The sequence below is a fragment of the Bombus affinis genome, unplaced genomic scaffold (assembly GCF_024516045.1).
Source record: "Bombus affinis isolate iyBomAffi1 unplaced genomic scaffold, iyBomAffi1.2 ctg00000083.1, whole genome shotgun sequence".
Classification (NCBI taxonomy): Eukaryota; Metazoa; Arthropoda; class Insecta; order Hymenoptera; family Apidae; genus Bombus; species Bombus affinis.
The window spans coordinates 681672-689318 of NW_026108831.1; positions in this window are offsets into that span (position 1 = coordinate 681672).

Consider the following 7647-nt stretch of genomic DNA (forward strand, 5'->3'; position numbering starts at 1 on the left):
GCGAATGTGTCGGTAGATTGAACTACTACAGAGACGCGTAGTATACATCCGCGAAAGCATAGTACACTAAGGAAAGATAGTGTCGCATCGTAGCTAACGCGTTAAAGAGCTTCGTAACGGTACACCAGGAACACTATCCTTACCGGTAAAAACGATATACATACTGAAACCAATAATAATTTAATTCTATGTTATTTCTACTCTTATTAAATTTTAAAAATAATAAAATGTCAAATCTATTAACTCCCAACTAGATTTAATGCACCCTACTTTTAAACTATTTGAATTAAATTATACTAAATTCATAAATACTATTTAGAATAAATTTTTATACAAATTTTAAATTTTTCGATTAAACTACATTTTTAAGTGTTTTATAAAAGAAATAATATATTTAAGACATTACTGTATATACTTAATTGATGGGTCAACTATTAGATTGTATTGTAAAATATTTGCTATTATTATTTTTCAAATTAATTTTAAAAATTTAAATTAACACTGATTATAAAAATTTAATTTAATATTAATAATCATATTTATTAATTAATTCCAAAAAAAGAAAAATTGAAATTACAATAGTATGTATTTATTGAAATGTCATTTTATTATATTAGACAATAAAAAATTTATTTATTTAAATTTAATATACTTACGTGTGTGTGGGTATATATATATAGATCTAGGTGTTACTATTTTAATTCTATATATTCTGCATGAATATTGTTAACATTGTTATGAAACATTTCGAGGATAAGAATAGTCTGTTGCGAGACAAATGATACGTATAATTTACCTCAAACGGTAAGCGAATGTGTCGGTAAAATGAACTACTACAGAGACGCGTAGTAGACATCCGTGAAAGCATAGTACACTAAAGAAAGATAGTGTCGCATGGTAGCTAACGCGTTAAAGAGCTTCGTAACGGTACACAAGGAATACTTTCATTATATTTAGAGATGATTATATAAAAAAAATTGTTTTATTTTGCTAATATGTGTTTTACAAGATATATATATAACAATATAACAATTATAACATTATGACATTATAACAATTATAACAATTACAACAATTACACTTGTTTGGCTACTCTGTTAGTGCTGCTTCTCTCTCCTCTTCTTACCAAATTGCATTCCATCTTCGTTTGTTGGCGGATCCTGTGATGCAAATAGTCGCAAACTAACACACACACAGCAATATGCGTGTCACTGTGCGCGGCCAAAACAGAGTTGTAACGCATAATATTACACACGCCTTTGGCATATGCACTGCTGAAAGACCCGGGTAAGGTGTGATTTGTTTCCCGTATATACATTCTACATTTGCGAACATTAGTGAGAAAACTAATCTCTTATAGGCCGCCCAGCGACGAGTCGATGTACTACAAACGCAAGAGGACTTGTTGTTTACTACATTAACCTCTTAGGTACGGTTGAATTTTGTGCGCGGCTGTTTGTCTGTACGGCAGAGTTTGACGCGAATTACGCGTAAAAGATACAACACTGCAATGTGTGATGGATGATACTGTTCTCCACTCAAGCACATTGGAACGAAGTTTTTGATAATTAAATTATTATTTTTCTTAAGGATATGATGCATATACTTTAACTTTAATAATTGAATTTAATAATGAATAATCCAATTGAGTGTGATATATTTTAAAGCAGAGTACGACACATAGACGACGCAAATTTCAAACTCATTGCGCGATAGTGTTTTTCAAATTGCTCTTCCTTTTTCTATTTCCGAACTACATTTTGAGGTTAAAGATTCTAAAGAAATTCAAGGGTACGGATCGACATGTTAAAAGGAGCATCTGATAATCTATTGTATATATATATTTCATCTGTTTTATATGTATACATATAGAAATATATATATAATATATATTATAGTCTAGTATAAAATCTTTCAAAAAGATTCTAACTATATTATTGTTCATTAATCTATCAATCTGTAAAAATTCTAATTTCGGTTTACTCGTATAATGTACGTTTACACATACTGAAACCAGGAATAACTGAATTCTATACTGATTCCACTTTTAATAAATTTAAAAAATAGCAGAAGATCAAATCTATTAACCCCAAACTAGATTTAATGCTCCCTACTTTTAAAGTATTTAAATTAAATTATTCTAAAGTCATAAATACTATTTAGAATAAATTTTTATACAAATTTTAAACTTCTCGAATGAATTAATTTTTTAAATTTTTTGTAAGAGAAATAATATATATAGGACATTAATATAAATATTTAATTGACAGAGCAACTATTAAATTCTATTATAAAATATTTAATATTAGCATTTTGCAAATTAATTTTAAAAATTTAAATTAATATTAATTATTATTATCATTTGTATTAATTATTTCTCAAAAAAGTAAAAATGGAAATTACAATAGTATATATTTATTGAAATGTAATTTTATTAAATTGAAAAATAAAGATTTAATTTATTTAAATTTAACGCATGTACGTGAGTGTGTGTGTGTATATATATAGATCTAGGCATTACTATATTAATTCTATATATTCTGCATGAACATTGTTAACATTGTTATAAAACATTTCGAGGATAAGAATAGTCTGTTGCGAGACAAATGGTACGTATAATGTAACGCAAACGGTAAGCGAATGTGTCGGTAGATTGAAGTACTACAGAGACGCGTAGTAGACATCCGCGAAAGCATAGTACACTAAGCAAAGATAGTGTCGCATCGTAGCAAATGCGTTAAACAGCTTCGTAACGGTACACCAGGAACACTATCTTTACCGGTAGAAACGATACACATAGTGAAACCAATAATAATTTAATTCTATGCTGTTTCTACTCTTAATAAATTCTAATCGTAATAAAATATCAAATCTATTAACTCCCAACTAGATTTAATGCACCCTACTTTTAAACTATTTAAATTAAATCATACTAAATTCATAAATACTATTTAGAATAAATTTTTATACAAATATTAAATTTTTCGATTAAACTACATTTTTAAATTTTTTATAAAAGAAATAATATATTTACGACATTACTGTATATACTTAATTGATAGGTCAACTATTAGATTGTATTGTAAAATATTTGCTATTATTACTTTTCAAATTAATTTTAAAAATTTAAATCTACACTGATTATAAAAATTTACTTTATTATTAATAATCATTTTCATTATTTAATTCTAAAAAAAGAAAAATTGAAATTACAATAGTATATATTTATTGAAATGTAATTTTATTAAATTGAACAATAAAAATTTTATTTATTTAAATTGAATATATATACGTGTGTGTGTATATATATATATATATAGATCTAGGTGTTACTATTTTAATTCTATATATTCTGCATGAATATTGTTAACATTGTTATAAAACATTTCGAGGATAAGAATAGTCTGTTGCGAGACAAATGGTACGCATAATTTACCTCAAACGGTAAGCGAATGTGTCGGTAAAATGAACTACCACAGAGATGCGTAGTAGACATCCGGTACACCAGGAACACTATCCTTACCGGTAAAAACGATATACATACTGAAACCAATAATAATTTAATTCTATGTTATTTCTACTCTTATTAAATTTTAAAAATAATAAAATGTCAAATCTATTAACTCCCAACTAGATTTAATGCACCCTACTTTTAAACAATTTGAATTAAATTATACTAAATTCATAAATACTATTTAGAATAAATTTTTATACAAATTTTAAATTTTTCGATTAAACTACATTTTTAAGTGTTTTATAAAAGAAATAATATATTTAAGACATTACTGTATATACTTAATTGAGGGGTCAACTATTATATATATATCTATATATATATAGATCTAGGTGTTACTATTTTAATTCTATATATTCTGCATGAATATTGTTAACATTGTTATAAAACATTTCGAGGATAAGAATAGTCTGTTGCGAGACAAATGGTACGTATAATTTACCTCAAACGGTAAGCGAATGTGTCGGTAGATTGAACTACTACAGAGACGCGTAGTATACATCCGCGAAAGCATAGTACACTAAGGAAAGATAGTGTCGCATCGTAGCTAACGCGTTAAAGAGCTTCGTAACGGTACACCAGGAACACTATCCTTACCGGTAAAACGATATACATACTGAAACCAATAATAATTTAATTCTATGTTATTTCTACTCTTATTAAATTTTAAAAATAATAAAATGTCAAATCTATTAACTCCCAACTAGATTTAATGCACCCTACTTTTAAACAATTTGAATTAAATTATACTAAATTCATAAATACTAATTAGAATAAATTTTTATACAAATTTTAAATTTTTCGATTAAACTACATTTTTAAATTTTTTATAAAAGAAATTACATATTTACAACATTACGGTACATACTTAATTGATAGGTCAATTATTAGATTGTAGTGTAACATATATGCTATTACTATTTTTCAAATTAATTTTGAAAATTTAAATCTACACTGATTATAAAAATTTAATTTAATATTAATAAACATTTTTATTAATTAATTCTTAAGAAAGTAAAATTCAAATTACAATAGTATATATTTATTGAAATGTCATTTTATTATATTGGACAATCAAAATTTAATTTATTTAAATTTAATATACTTACGTGTGTGTGGGTATATATATATAGATCTAGGTGTTACTATTTTAATTCTATATATTCTGCTTGAAAGCTGTTAACATTGTTATAAAACATTTCGAGGATAAGAATAATCTGTTGCGAGACAAATGGTACGTATAATTTAACTTAAACGGTAAGCGAATGTGTCGGTAAAATGAACTACTACAGTGACGCGTAGTAGACATCCGTGAAAGCATAGTACACTAAAGAAAGATAGTGTCGCATCGTAGCTATCGTGTTAAAGAGCTTCGTAACGACACACCAGGAACACTGTCCTTACCGGTAAAAACGATACACATACTGAAACCAATAATAATTTAATTCTATGCTGTTTCTACTCTTATTAAATTTTAAAAATAATAAAATGTCAAATCTATTAACTCCCAACTAGATTTAATGTACCCTACTTTTAAACTATTTGAATTAAATAATACTAAATTCATAAATACTAATTAGAATAAATTTTTATACAAATTTTAAATTTTTCGATTAAACTACATTTTTAAATTTTTTATAAAAGAAATAATATATTTACAACATTACGGTACATACTTAATTGATAGGTCAATTATTAGATTGTAGTGTAACATATATGCTATTACTATTTTTCAAATTAATTTTGAAAATTTAAATCTACACTGATTATAAAAATTTAATTTAATATTAATAATCATTTTTAATAATTAATTCTTAAAAAAGTAAAATGCAAATTACAATAGTATATATTTATTGAAATGTCGTTTTATTATATTGGACAATAAAAATTTAATTTATTTAAATTTAATATACTTACGTGTGTGTGGGTATATATATATAGATCTAGGTGTTACTATTTTAATTCTATATATTCCGCTTGAAAATTGTTAACATTGTTACAAAACATTTCGAGGATAAGAATAGTCTGTTGCGAGACAAATGGTACGTATAATTTACCTCAAACGGTAAGCGAATGTGTCGGTAGATTGAACTACTACAGAGACGCGTAGTATACATCCGCGAAAGCATAGTACACTAAGGAAAGATAGTGTCGCATCGTAGCTAACGCGTTAAAGAGCTTCGTAACGGTACACCAGGAACACTATCCTTACCGGTAAAAACGATATACATACTGAAACCAATAATAATTTAATTCTATGTTATTTCTACTCTTATTAAATTTTAAAAATAATAAAATGTCAAATCTATTAACTCCCAACTAGATTTAATGCACCCTACTTTTAAACTATTTGAATTAAATTATACTAAATTCATAAATACTATTTAGAATAAATTTTTATACAAATTTTAAATTTTTCGATTAAACTACATTTTTAAGTGTTTTATAAAAGAAATAATATATTTAAGACATTACTGTATATACTTAATTGATGGGTCAACTATTAGATTGTATTGTAAAATATTTGCTATTATTATTTTTCAAATTAATTTAAAAAATTTAAATCTACACTGATTATAAAAATTTAATTTAATATTAATAAACATTTTTATTAATTAATTCTTAAAAAAGTAAAATTCAAATTACAATAGTATATATTTATTGAAATGTCATTTTATTATATTGGACAATCAAAATTTAATTTATTTAAATTTAATATACTTACGTGTGTGTGGGTATATATATATAGATCTAGGTGTTACTATTTTAATTCTATATATTCCGCTTGAAAATTGTTAACATTGTTACAAAACATTTCGAGGATAAGAATAGTCTGTTGCGAGACAAATGGTACGTATAATTTACCTCAAACGGTAAGCGTATGTGTCGGTAAAATGAACTACTACAGAGACGCGTAGTAGACATCCGTGAAAGCATAGTACACTAAAGAAAGGTAGTGTCGCATCGTAGCTAACGCATTAAAGATCTTCATGATGGTACACCAGGAACACTATCCTTACCGGAAGAAACGATACACATACTGAAACCAATAATAATTTAATTCTATGCTGTTTCTACTCTTATTAAATTTTAAAAATAATAAAATGTTAAATCTATTAACTCCCAACTAGATTTAATGCACCCTACTTTTAAACTATTTGAATTAAATTATACTAAATTCATAAATACTATTTAGAATAAATTTTTATACAAATTTTAAATTTTTCGATTAAACTACATTTTTAAGTGTTTTATAAAAGAAATAATATTTTTAAGACATTACTGTATATACTTAATTGATGGGTCAACTATTATATATATATCTATATATATATAGATCTAGGTGTTACTATTTTAATTCTATATATTCTGCATGAATATTGTTAACATTGTTATAAAACATTTCGAGGATAAGAATAGTCTGTTGCGAGACAAACGGTACGTATAATTTACCTCAGACGGTAAGCGAATGTGTCGGTAGATTGAACTACTACAGAGACGCGTAGTATACATCCCCGAAAGCATAGTACACTAAGGAAAGATAGTGTCGCATCGTAGCTAACGCGTTAAAGAGCTTCGTAACGGTACACAAGGAATACTTTCATTATATTTAGAGATGATTATATAAAAAAAATTGTTTTATTTTGCTAATATGTGTTTTACAAGATATATATATAACAATATAACAATTATAACATTATGACATTATAACAATTATAACAATTACAACAATTACACTTGTTTGGCTACTCTGTTAGTGCTGCTTCTCTCTCCTCTTCTTGCCAAATTGCATTCCATCTTCGTTTGTTGGCGGATCCTGTGATGCAAATAGTCGCAAACTAACACACACACAGCAATATGCGTGTCACTGTGCGCGGCCAAAACAGAGTTGTAACGCATAATATTACACACGCCTTTGGCATATGCACTGCTGAAAGACCCGGATAAGGTGTGATTTGTTTCCCGTATATACATTCTACATTTGCGAACATTAGTGAGAAAACTAATCTCTTATAGGCCGCCCAGCGACGAGTCGATGTACTACAAACGCAAGAGGACTTGTTGTTTACTACATTAACCTCTTAGGTACGGTTGAATTTTGTGCGCGGCTGTTTGTCTGTACGGCAGAGTTT